At 45.9% G+C, this 14,072-nt stretch overlaps 1 protein-coding gene across 5 annotated transcripts in view; it reads left to right on the top strand.

The window, feature by feature from the left end:
- EVI5 (ecotropic viral integration site 5) overlaps nt 1-14,072 on the top strand; it is a 206,541-nt gene that overhangs the window by 41,840 nt on the left and 150,629 nt on the right. Inside the window, exon 2 of one of the 5 annotated variants that reach the window (XM_069737569.1) lies at nt 2,131-2,163. The exons of the other annotated variants lie outside the window; for them this stretch is intronic. The gene's annotated coding sequence lies outside the window, so the exon portion shown is untranslated. The remainder of the gene's footprint in view (nt 1-2,130; nt 2,164-14,072) is intronic. 5 annotated transcript variants of the gene reach the window in all.

The raw sequence follows: 14,072 nt of genomic DNA, 5'->3' as shown, positions 1-14,072 counted from the left end.
CATGACTTGATCACGCTGCTGGCGTCGCTCTGACCCAGCGGTCAGAGCCTCAATTGTACTCGCAGCTGGTAGATGTCTGCGAGTACAATTGATCTCCGGGAGCCGGCGCGCTGCAGCTTCTCTGTGCCGGCTGTCAGCTTGACAGTCGGCACAGAGAACAGCTGACTCCCGTTCCCCGCGGCACACCCGACCATGTGTCGCGGCACACTAGTGTGCCGCGGAACACCGGTTGAAAATCACTGCAGGAGTTCTGTCACTGGGAAAGGCTCTGATGTTTGGGTGGACGTTTTACCATTTAGTACATGATTGCACTTCGTATTGCCTCAGCCCAAGTGCACGTCCTCACATTTATCTACATTAATCTTCCTTTGCCATTTCTCAGCCTGAGCCTCCGGCTTCTAGAAATCCCTCCATGTTGATTACCTTCCAGGGCGCATTACATTACATGCAAAAAATAATCACTATGTGTCAAGTGTACAGGGTGCTCGTGGGAAATGTAGTTTTACCTAGTACAGGGACGCGCACCTGTCCTGATGTCCTTACAAGGATGTGTGCCTGCCACCCTAGGGTGCTGACCTAGGACGTGGGACCCAGAGGAAGTGGTGACTGCGCCAAGTGCGATTATTCTAAGGTTTTCGGAAACCGTTTCATACAGTCTGTGTACAGACAGAACTGATTTCCAGTAACACTGCCTGTCTGCCCAAGATCTAACCATGATGTGGGGTCACTAAGGAAATCCCACCCGTGTATTACACCCCGCATTATGCCACGTGCGCCATCACTACTGCTGTTAAACAGATGGTTACAAATCCTGTTCTGCCCTGTCATCTGCAGCGTTTTCTGTTCTGAGTCGCAGCAATAGATCTTGACAGATTGAGGCTATGGCTGAGGCCGCCGGCAGTAGGAACAGTTATTGATTCTACAAATATCTGGTTTTCTTGAAGAAAGATGCCAGTGTTACCCGGGCACCGTTCACTGCGTCCTTCTGGCGACGGCTTTCACTATGAGCAGAGCCAAGAAACTTTATGTCCCATTAAGAAAACCCATATCATATGTCCTGTTATTTTATGCTTTGCTTATATGGCGCCATTCCGCAGCGCTTTACTAACATCATCACTGTCCCCGATGGGGCTCACAATCTACATTACCATCAGTATGTCTCTGGAGTGTGGGAGGAAACCAGAGAACCTGGAGGAAACCCCCGCAAACACGGCGAGAACATGCAAACTCCCTGCAGATGTTGTCCTTGGTGGGGTTTTCCTAAATCTGACATTGTATTTCTTTCCTTCTCATTATGGCCAGGGACAAGTCTTCCTTAAGGAGCTCGTACACCTTCAGTAAGAAGCAGTGTTTGGCCGACAGCTCTTTCCAACCAACGTACACCTGCTGTCCTTGGATACTCTGGGGCCAGCTTGTCTACCCCGAGGACCCAGGGTCAGTCATATGGAAATTACACATGCACCCCCCCCTTAATATTTTCTGTTTATGTGGAGGGGTCTGTAAAACTCTGCTGAATGTGTTGCGTTATATGCACAAGCCTAACATATAAACGATCCAACACTTATCCTATATTGTGTAAGTCATCAACTTATGATGGTTTTTGGAAGGTTTAAAGGGAATGGGTCGCCAAGTTTTTGACGCTTTATCTGAGAGCAGTTAGTGAACAGAGACCTTGATTCCAGCGATGTATCACTTACTGGGCTGTGTGCTGTAGTGTTGATTAAGTCAGTTTATTCAGTAAGGGGTGATCATTAGAGGACTAATTGGCCCAATGCAAAGTAGTCAAGAATATTCATGTCTTTTGAATAACCCCACCCTAACTACTGATTGGATGCTTTCTGCCTATGCACAGTGTACACAGAAAGCTGTCAGTGGTGTGGGTGGGGCTACACAGAGCTCAGCATTCAGACAACTGATGGATCAGCAGCAGATAAAACTAGTGATTTTTAAAATCTCTGGAATCAGGGTCTCTTAACCTACGATCATGCTGCTCTTGGATAGGGTGGCAAAAACCTGGTGACTGATTCTTTTTAAACTCTGGCTCATTTAAAGGGGCAGTGTAATGTAGTATTCTCTCACTACGTGTGATTAGAGTGGATCTGATGGCTTCTTCTTACTATTTTGTTCCAGGTTGTGAGCCACACTGAAGTATAACAGGTGGAGGTGAGACAAATTTGGTGTTAAAACGCCAGAAGATTTTGTTAAAGTGGAGCTCCACTTTTTCTTGACCTTGGCTTCATAATCAATAAATGTAAATTTGGCATCTTTGTGGGTTAGCTAATTTTGCTTTCTTTTGGGTTTTTACTTTCTTGCTTTACATTTTTACCCTGCTATAAAGACTTGCCTCCTTTTGGTATATGGAGACTGTCATCACGTTGCTGGCGAATTTATTGTTCCTGAGCTTGAACTTAAATTTTTCCTCTACATTTTTGGATTTTGTTTTTTTTTTTTAAAATCCCAAAATGCGAAGACATGTGCTTGCTATGCTATGTGCCGACTTATTGCCTAACACTTACAATGTATGCTTGCATCAACTACTATGTTTAAAATAAAGCAAAATATGAATTTTTTTAAAATTAAAATCTATAGCCATTTTGTATAAAATTTAAGTGCATGGATGATCTGAAAATCTAACATCCACTGATTCTTATCAGTTCATTGTGATCTCGAATGTTCGCCTTGTTCAAAAGACAAACCAAGCAGATCGCAATCTCCAGCATTGATAATGGACTCATAGAATGTAAGGCCATGTTCACACGTTGCATTTTTTCAGTATTTTTTTTAATGCAAAACTTCATCTACATTTTACAGTACAAGCAAAGTCTGAGATTTCAGACTTTGAAACACACACCGCGTGGTTATTTATCAGTATTTTGTGCAATACAATGATTTTTGAAAAATGTAGCATGTCACTTCTTTCAGTGTTTTTTCAGTGTTTTTCATCCATTGAAACCAGTGGGTGTTGCAAAAAACACTGAAAAAATGCAAGTTTCAGTTTTTGCTGCCAGAACCTAGTCAAGTACAATCCTTTTGCTTTAAGAAAAAAAAAAGTTTATTACTGCCAAGAGAGCAGGTTTTGCCTGTGGGGTAAAAAAAATGCATCAAAAACATGAACATAGCCCCTTAGAGTTGGATGGGACCTCCAGGGTCATATTGACAATTTTTTTTCTAATATATAATCTGTATCTTCTCCCTTCCAGTTTAATTCCATTGCTCCTCGTGTTTCCATGTGCAAATGAGAATAAGGATGAACCTTTCTACACCAGGGGCGAGCAGTTAATTTTCACGAGGGGCCACATGAGACCGTGACAGTTGTGGAGGGCCGAACCAATAGGCTGAAACGAATTCTGCTCAAAATTAGTGACCGCATATTAATTATAATTATACTATTTCAATATTAATTGTATCCCTTAATATTCAGCAGTATTAAGCATGCTAACATCCCTCTATATATCTTAACTAGAGTACAGCCCCTTCTGTATATTGTATGAGCCCCCAACACAGCCTCCCTATATATACTGACAGCCCCCCACACAGCCTCCCTATATATACTGACAGCCCCCACACAGCCTCCCTATATATACTGACAGCCCCCACACAGCCTCCCTATATATACTGACAGCCCCCACACAGCCTCCCTATATATACTGACAGCCACCACACAGCCTCCCTATATATACTGACAGCCCCCACACAGCCTCCCTATATATACTGACAGCCCCCACACAGCCTCCCTATATATACTGACAGCCCCCACACAGCCTCCCTATATATACTGACAGCTCCCACAGAGCCTCCCATATATGGCGTGAGCCCCACAGAGCCTCCCCATATATGGCGTGAGCCCCACAGAGCCTCCCCATATATGGCGTGAGCCCCACAGAGCCTCCCCATGTATGGCGTGAGCCCCACAGAGCCTCCCCATGTATGGCGTGAGCCCCACAGAGCCTCCCCATGTATGGCGTGAGCCCCACAGAGCCTCCCCATGTATGGCGTGAGCCCCACAGAGCCTCCCCATGTATGGCGTGAGCCCCACAGAGCCTCCCCATGTATGGCGTGAGCCCCACAGAGCCTCCCCATGTATGGCGTGAGCCCCACAGAGCCTCCCCATGTATGGCGTGAGCCCCACAGAGCCTCCCCATGTATGGCGTGAGCCCCACAGAGCCTCCCCATGTATGGCGTGAGCCCCACAGAGCCTCCCCATGTATGGCGTGAGCCCCACAGAGCCTCCCCATGTATGGCGTGAGCCCCACAGAGCCTCCCCATGTATGGCGTGAGCCCCACAGAGCCTCCCCATGTATGGCGTGAGCCCCACAGAGCCTCCCCATGTATGGCGTGAGCCCCACAGAGCCTCCCCATGTATGGCGTGAGCCCCACAGAGCCTCCCCATGTATGGCGTGAGCCCCACAGAGCCTCCCCATGTATGGCGTGAGCCCCACAGAGCCTCCCCATGTATGGCGTGAGCCCCACAGAGCCTCCCCATGTATGGCGTGAGCCCCACAGAGCCTCCCCATGTATGGCGTGAGCCCCACAGAGCCTCCCCATGTATGGCGTGAGCCCCACAGAGCCTCCCCATGTATGGCGTGAGCCCCACAGAGCCTCCCCATGTATGGCGTGAGCCCCACAGAGCCTCCCCATGTATGGCGTGAGCCCCACAGAGCCTCCCCATGTATGGCGTGAGCCCCACAGAGCCTCCCCATGTATGGCGTGAGCCCCACAGAGCCTCCCCATGTATGGCGTGAGCCCCACAGAGCCTCCCCATGTATGGCGTGAGCCCCACAGAGCCTCCCCATGTATGGCGTGAGCCCCACAGAGCCTCCCCATGTATGGCGTGAGCCCCACAGAGCCTCCCCATGTATGGCGTGAGCCCCACAGAGCCTCCCCATGTATGGCGTGAGCCCCACAGAGCCTCCCCATGTATGGCGTGAGCCCCACAGAGCCTCCCCATGTATGGCGTGAGCCCCACAGAGCCTCCCCATGTATGGCGTGAGCCTCCCCACAGAGCCTCCCCATGTATGGCGTGAGCCTCCCCACAGGGCCTCCCCATGTATGGCGTGAGCCCCACAGAGCCTCCCCATATATGGCGTGAGCCTCCCCACAGGGCCTCCCCATATATGGCGTGAGCCTCCCCACAGGGCCTCCGCTTATGTAGCATGAGCCCCACGCAACCTCCCAATGTCCATCCAAACATCCCATACACATGATAAAAAAAACCTCCTCATACTCACCTCGGTTCCATTCCCCGGGCGTTCTGCTTTTGGTCCTGTCTCGGTGTCTCCAGTGCGTTGACTCTCAGCACTACATGTCTGATGCGATGAAATGAGGTAATCGCTCCGGCTGTTTCACACTCTGATTGGTGGAAGAAGTGGCCGGAGGCCCCCTCCTTCTCCAATAAAGTCAGCACAGATTGAGATAGCGAGCGGGCAGATCTGCTCTACACTGTGTCATCCCTTCAGATATTTGTAGACCACTATTAAGTCTCCTCTTGGCCTTCTTTATTTCAAGCTAAACATTCCCAGATCACTTAACCGTTCCTCATAGGACATACCTTGCAGTCCACTCACCATCCTGGTCGCTCTTCTCTGAACTTGCTCCAGTTTTTCAATGTCTTTTTAAAAATGTGGTGCACAGAACTTGGCACAGTATTCCAGATGAGACCAAGCAGGAGTAGAAGGGGGTAATTAATTCACGTGATCTAGACTCTGCTTCTGTTAAAGGTACTGTCACACTAGACGATATCGCTAGCGATCCGTGACGTTGCAGCGTCCTCGCTAGCGATATCGTCCAGTGTGACAGGCAGCAGCGATCAGGCCCCTGCTGTGCTGTCGCTGGTCGGGGAAGAAAGTCCAGAACTTTATTTGGTCGCTGGACTCCCCGCAGACATCGCTGAATCGGCGTGTGTGACACCGATTCAGCGATGTCTTTGCTGGTAACCAGGGTAAACATCGGGTAACTAAGCGCAGGGCCGCGCTTAGTAACCCGATGTTTACCCTGGTTACCATCCTAAAAGTAAAAAAACAAACACTACATACTTACCTACCGCTGTCTGTCCTCCAGCGCTGTGCTCTGCACTCCTCCTGCTCTGGCTGTGAGCGTCGGTCAGCCGGAAAGCAGAGCGGTGACGTCACCGCTCTGCTTTCTGGCTGCCCGGCGCTCACAGCCAGACCAGAGAAGCAGAGCGCCGAGGACAGACAGCGGAAGGTAAGTATGTAGTGTTTGTTTTTTTACTTTTTAGGATGGTAACCAGGGTAAACATCGGGTTACTAAGCGCGGCCCTGCGCTTAGTTACCCGATGTTTACCCTGGTTACCGGGGACCTCGGGATCGTTGGTCGCTGGAGAGCTGTCTGTGTGACAGCTCTCCAGCGACCAAACAGCGACGCTGCAGCGATCCGGATCGTTGTCGGTATCGCTGCAGCGTCGCTATGTGTGACGGTACCTTAATACATCCTAGTACTGTTGGTTTTTTTTTTTGCTGCTGCATCACACTGGTGACTCATGTGCAGTCTGTGATCTAGTATGTCAATTAATATGGGATCACAAGAGGGCTGTGTTTGTGTGAACACCCTGCATCTTTTTGTAATTTTTCGTGCAAAAACTCCTCCAATTTTTTTATTTAGTTCCTGCTCCAAAAACTTAGACGTAAGGCTGTGCGAAGGTGTCCATACCTAGAAGAACAATATCTTCTGAACCTTCTAATGTTGGCAGGAAAAACTGACTATATTGCGTATACGAGGGACTCTTTACACCTTTTCTTGCCCCTTCCCCAATTCCTCCATACAAATGCATTCTTGATTTGGCCAGACAACTTATCTTCCCAGGGATCAAAAGCATTCAGCATGCATGATGCTTCTTTCCCAAGTGTCTGGGAAAAATCATCACTCCGCTTTACACATAGAATGGTCTAAAGGTACCGTCACACTAAGCGACGCTGCAGCGATACCGACAACGATCCGGATCGCTGCAGCGTCGCTGTTTGGTCGCTGAAGAGCTGTCACACAGACAGCTCTCCAGCGACCAATGATCCCGAGGTCCCCGGTAACCAGGGTAAACATCGGGTAACTAAGCGCAGGGCCGCGCTTAGTAACCCGATGTTTACCCTGGTTACCATCGTTAAAGTAAAAAAAACAAACGCTACATACTTGCCTACCGCTGTCTGTCCCCGACGCTGTGCTTTCCTGCTCTGGCTGTGAGCGCCGGGCAGCCGGAAAGCAGAGCGGTGACGTCACCGCTCTGCTTTCCGGCCGCTGTGCTCACAGCCAGAGCAGAGAAGCAGAGCGCCGGGGACAGACAGCGGTAGGCAAGTATGTAGCGTTTGTTTTTTTTACTTTAACGATGGTAACCAGGGTAAACATTGGGTTACTAAGCGCGGCCCTGCGCTTAGTAACCCGATGTTTACCCTGGTTACCAGCGAAGACATCGCTGAATCGGTGTCACACCGGGAGTCCAGCGACGAAACAAAGTTCTGGACTTCCTTCCCCGACCAGCGACAGCACAGCAGTTGCCTGATCGCTGCTGCCTGTCACACTGGACGATATCGCTAGCCAGGACGCTGCAACGTCACGGATCGCTAGCGATATCGTCTAGTGTGACGGTACCCTAAGGCTATGTGCACACGTTCAGGATTTCTTGCAGAAAACCAGACATTTTCTGCAAGAAATCCACATGCGTTTTTTTTCCGCGTTTTTCTCGTGTGTTTTTTGCACGTTTTTTATGTGGCTTTTCCTGAGATTTCCCAATGCAATGATATAGTGGGAAATACGCAAAATTAATGAACATGCTGCGTTTTTTACCGTGATGCGTTTTTTTCGCAGAAGAAAACGCATCATGTGCACAAAAATTGCGGAATGTATTCTAAATGATGGGATGCATAATGTATGCTTTTTTATGCGTTTTTATAGCGAAAAAACGCGAAAAATCTGCAACTTGTGCACACAGCCTAATAATGGTCCCACTGGAACTGGAGAATTGCAGAAGTTCAGCTGTAGAGCTGTCTTTCTATATTCCACCGCCTTAGATCGCTATTTGAGTTTTGTTTTGTTCTTTTTGCTTTGTTTTCTTAGATCAGAGTACTGTCCTGACCTGTAGTATCGTTACGTAACTCCTAACTACTGCTCCTCACCCCTGTAACATGCATTTGCTGAACGAGTGTGATTTTATGATTGTAACCGATGATTTGGCTTTAATAATCTTATGTCTGATATCCTAGTCCATAGTGCAGGTCGTGGCAACATAACTCCGATTAGTCACTTATGCCATTTTCTCTTCCGGTTCAGACATTTCAGTGAATGCTGACATTTATAGGGTATTTTTCACTAGGCTTTTTTTCTAACCCCGAGAGCAACATGATGTAAGGGCAGAAACCCTGATTCCAATGAAGTCACTTACTGGACTTCTGGCTGCAGTTTTGATTAAAACCTTTTTTAATCTGCTACAGATATAGCTGTGCTCTGAATGCTTAGCCCTGTATAACCCCGCCCACACCACTGGCAGCTTTCTGTGTACACTGTGCATAGGCAGAAAGCAGCATTTGTACGTCCATTAGATTCCTGTTGCCCAGACTACCGTTGCAGTGTGACGAAGAAAACATACTTGAAAAAGCCGACTGGGGAGTATAGAGAGGGACTTGACTCGTCTGATGCCGTGAACTGGTGTCTTCTTACCCTGCTCCAGGTGATGGACAAGTCTCGTCCATGTATGTGTACATAGATAGAGCTGTCAATCAGCTGAAGTGGGACGAGAAGCCCCCGGGGACGACAGACTACTCGGGTCTCGCCCCTTTAGCACCCGGTCGGCTTTTCAAAGTACGTTTATCTCAAATACCGGAGTATTTTCCAGTAAAACATACTTGGTTGTAATTCTTACCCCTTTGGCTCCTGCATCCTCTCTCTCCTGTGCACAAATGGATGAGGCATGTTGCTGGCCATGTGCCCGATCTATTCCTTTTCTTACTCCCTTGCAGTGATTCCATTCGCTACAAGTAGCCAAATAGTCAATGTCGACCCTTTAACAAGCCTTGTCACATGACGTGGGAGAAGAGCCAAAGCCAGAATCTCAATTTGCACACACTGTGTTTCGGGGTCCTGCCCCTCGTCAGTGCAAAGTGTGAGATCTGGTTTGAGTGTGTGAGAGGCATCTGACCAGGATAGCCCAAACACATCTGGGAAACACTGGCTATACTCATCGACTGCCCCTGTGGCCCCACAGATGTGCAGAACTGGAGCATTTCATGGTCCAATCGATAAATGCATTATCTGCAGTAATTAGATGCCTCTATTTTTTTTTTTGTCCAAGGGTCAATGAATAAATGTTTTTCTAGTGTATATTAAAACAAACAAACAAAAAAAAAAAGTTATGCTTTTTTATACAATTACAATGGCATGAGTGCAGTGGTAAGTCTAAGCCAGGTCATCCCTTTACTGTGGGATACTAATGGCAAGGGGGAGGTAAGGATTTAATTGGCTCTGCCACCTAAAAATTGGGGGAATGCATTGCTGATCCGAGCGAAGGCGGCAGCGGGAAACCAACGGAGGGCATCAAGTAGGGTGATAAATTGTCACATTTCAGCCCAAGGGTCGTTGATTGGATAAAAACCTGTCTTTTTATTTTATATTTTTCATTATATAACAAATAACCTGTTTACTGTGACAGTAATATCCCCTTAAAGGCATTTTGGATGGAGAATTAGCACTTGTGCTACTACTTTCTGCTGTATCTAACTTTCAATTTTGGTGGGGAAAAAATAAAAAATAAAAGCAGCAAAAAGTTTTCATTTTCTGCCAAAACCAGATACGAGCAGAGCAGTCTGACAATTGGTCAGCTCTAGTGATGAGTGAGCGTCCTCTGATTAAGGTGTTATCTGAGAATGCTCATGTGCTAAGTGTCTTCGGCATGCTCGAATAATATGTTCGAGTCTCAAATGCTGCATGTCTCGCTTCTGTTTGACAGCCGCAACACATGCAGGGATTGCCTAAACAAAAACAAATCTGCTAATACATGACGGTTTATGGTTGGACCTGATTAGGCTGGTGTACTTCCTTTCAGAGCCCATGTCAGACTGGTTGTAAAAATCCTTTCTGAAAGTTTTCCTACCGGTTGCTAAAATGAGCATTTTCTAAGTATATGATGTGTAGAAAATGCTTCACAAGGAGAGGACATTGTGGCTTGCTGGGCTTAGGCTATGTTCCCATGATGAGTTTTTGGTGTTTTTTTTTTTTTTCATGCTGCGTATTTAAAAAAAATAAATAAATAAAGCAAGTAGCCAATTTTAATAAATGGGTGAAGAAATGGTGCAGAAAATCTGCAACATCAAAAGCTCATTGTGGGAACGCAGTGTTGGAGGCAGCTTTGTGTTGCACCGTAGTTATGGCCTCTGCTCGTCAGACGCATATTCTGTAATGGGCGCTGTGACGGATCCCCACTCCGTGGTGTCACTAATTCGTCACGTACCCGCTCTCAGCATGTGACTTGGGGTTGTGCCTGCAAGGGTTAATATATCTCCCCACTCTCAGTCCAGCATTCAACCTCTGTCCTATGCTATAATGGGAGCATAAATCACACCCCGACCCAGGCCACACACCCGCTCATACGTGCTGCCACCACTCATCGAACACACGGGCGATGAGTCCCGGGAATATTAATTCTAATAATTAACCAATAACCACACTGGTGCTGCACGTGTGTATATCACAAGAGAGAAAGGATAAAGAAAAAGCAGCTGGTATTTATACAGAAGCTGTGCTGACCTCTGTCGAATATATTGGCATAAAAAGTAATTGTTAAAAATACCGTGCTAAAAATGCCACGCTAAAAAGGATTTAGTCAGAACTCGTAATTCCACTAATTACAAACGAGAGTGTGTGGATAAACACATTAAAGGTTAATGCTATGACCATCAAACCGCAGTCAGGGATTAAGGTACATTGAACCTTCCTTGAAGGGATTTAATTGGTGATTTAGTTAAAGAATCACAACCTGTTTCATATATAATCAGGGTAGATGGCCAGTGCTTGTGACTCTGTATAGAGCGTAAAGTGCGGAGGAAGTGCCGTAAAGTGCAGAGCCAGAGGCGCCCCGGCCGGTGGCGTCCCTGGTTACACGAGGAGGAAAGGAAGATGGCTGATGCTGCTCGGCCGCTCGACCTAGAAGTGACGTCACTTGTCTTAAGGAAACACAGGGGAGTCAGATTTAACCAACGCGTTTCAAGGTAGATCGCACCTCTTCATCAGGGTTACGGACCCCTACATGCGATGCCGCTTATATTGCCATCGGTTTAACTAACTACCTCCGCCCCTTCACATTAACCCTTCGCATACCAGATTGTCCTATCAGCTCAGCAGTGACCGGAGATGATAAATACATTGCCCATATTGCAACGGACATCAAGTTGGTTGTGCATTCATGATTTTATAAAAAGATAATTTTATTTAAATAAGGTTAAAAATAGGATTAAAAGCAAAAATAAAATAAAAAAATAGAGATTACCTTAGATTAAAATAGAACTAATTTATAATAAAACTTGAACCGGTTGTTCATATAGGAACCGGCGGCAAGCAAAGTATAGTATTGTGACAACAGGATAAAAAGGAGGAATACCTAACGAAACGAAAAAACGGGGGGGGGGGGGGGGGGAAGGGGTTGAGACGGTATATATTTATATACGTATATTTATATGTACACATCCATGGAGGCAATCAACTTTTTCAAACATGGATGAAACGAAAGTGTTTACTATTAGAGACAATATATTCTGCAATTCAAAGGGTGTTATTTATATCATACAATGTCCGTGTAAAAAAAAAATAAAACTGTGGGCCGCACAAAACGGCATCTCAGTATAGGCTTAAAGGAGCATTGTAAGAATACTTTAAAAGGTTTTATAGGACACCCCCCTCTCATGCCATTTTAAAGAGAAACACAAACAGTCCTTAAAAGACATCCGTTTTTGTTGTATCCAGATAGTACACCAAAGTTGGAGGGGGGGTGATTTTATTAAACATATGTCCAGGAGGGAGTCCGAATGGATCTTTATGTTGGATAGTCTGGCCCCTAACTGCCTTAATCATAAGCTGGAGCTATATGCCTTTTAACTGTATCCAATAGTGGAGACCCCTGTCATGCACATCTAAATATATGTCCATGGATGTGTACATATAAATATACATATATAAATATATACCGTCTCCACCCATCCCCCCATTTCTTCATTTCGTTTGGTATTCCTCCCATTCCTCCTTTTTATCCTGTTGTAATACTATACTTTGCTTGCTGCCGGATCCTATATGAACAACCGGTTCAAGTTTTATTATAAATTAGTTCTATTTTAATCTAAGGTAATCTCTATTTTTTTTATTTTATTTTTGCTTTTAATCCCACTTTTAACCTTATTTAAATTAAAATTATGTTTTTATAAAATCATGAATGCACAACCAACTTGATGACCATTGCAATATGGGCAATATATTTATTGTCTCCGGTCACTGCTGAGCTGATAGGACAATCTGGTATGTGAAGGGTTAATGTGAAGGGTTGGCAGTAGTTAGTTAAACCAATGGCAATATAAGCGGCATCGCATGTAGGGGTCCGTAACCCTGATGAAGAGGTGCGATCCACCTCGAAACGCGTTGGTTAAATCGAACTCCCCTGTGTTTCTGTAAGACAAGTGACGTCACTTCTAGGCCGAGCAGCATCGGCCATCTTCCTTTCCTCCTCGTGTAACCAGGGACGCCACCGGCCGGGGCTCCTCTGGCTCTGCACTTTACGGCACTTCCTCCGCACTTTACGCTCTGCTTTACGAGCGGCACAGGAACCACGCATACCCGTCCAGCTCTATAGTCACAAGCACTGGCCATCTACCCTGCGGAAAATAGGGCATCTTTATGCAGCATCTTAAAGGTATGTGAGATCATGAGATGGATTATATATGATTCTTTAACTAAATCACCAATTAAACCCCTACAAGGAAGGTTCAATGTACCTTAATCCCTGACTGCGGCTTGCCGGTCATAGCATTAACCTTTAATGTGTTTATCCACACACTCTCGTTTGTAATTAGTGGAATTACGAGTTTTGACTAAATCCTTTTTAGCGTGGCATTTTTAGCGTGGTATTTTTAGCGTGGTATTTTTAACAATTACTTTTTAATTCTAATAACGTTTACCACTCATAATGCTCACACACCTTAGGCTATGAATTTGTTAGAACATTCAAGGTTCAACTTGTCAAAGTTTATACTTTAATACAAAAAGGTCCAGTGCTTACAGTAAGAAAAAGGTATAAAAATCTGATAATAAAGACATACAACTTATGCAAAACAGTACAAAATAAACAGGAGAAAAACTTTACAGAAATGGCTAACTTGTAGTCTGCTTCTGCTCCCTGAGGGGGGGGGGGGGGAATATGGAGTTGGTGGAACACATCAGCTTCGGCTGCCCTCACATGTGAACACGATTCTAGGTATACAGGTCTGATTTTATAGCTTTGGTCTGGAGGTCAGATTTCTAGACTAGCCCCTCAGGTTAATATCATAATTGCTTGTTTTTGATTGGACCACGGCTGCACCCCCCAATGAATATATTATTTTCTCTTGAGATCCTTAGTATCTCTGTGAGAACGTTTATACAATCAGGCCGTAATTGACATCTCTCTTCCAAGAGCTAGGAGGTGTCAAGTGTTACCTATTTTTTTCTTGGTCCTAGCTAGACCCCATGGTGAGATTTGGAGACAGAAGACTGTTTGTCTCCGGAAAATACATATTAACACCTGGGTGAGACATGCAGCCTTCAGGACAGATGTTACTAGTCACACAATACCTATAATATTATTATTCATTTATATAGCACCATTAATTCCATGGTGCTGTACATGAGAAAGGGGTTACATGGTTATAGATATTGTTTACAGTAAACAAGTAACAGACTGGAACAGAGGGGAGAGGACCCTGCCCTTGCGGACTTGTATTTTATGGGAATGGGAAGAGGCAGAAGGTAGGGGGCGAGGCGGCAGAATGGTTATTGCAGGCTGTAGCCTTTCTTGAAGAGATGGGTTTTCTGGTTCCGTCTGAATATGGTTCACT

Source organism: Ranitomeya imitator, chromosome 8 (assembly GCF_032444005.1).
Source record: "Ranitomeya imitator isolate aRanImi1 chromosome 8, aRanImi1.pri, whole genome shotgun sequence".
NCBI lineage: Eukaryota > Metazoa > Chordata > Amphibia > Anura > Dendrobatidae > Ranitomeya > Ranitomeya imitator.
This window is presented reverse-complemented; position numbering and strand designations above follow the sequence as displayed.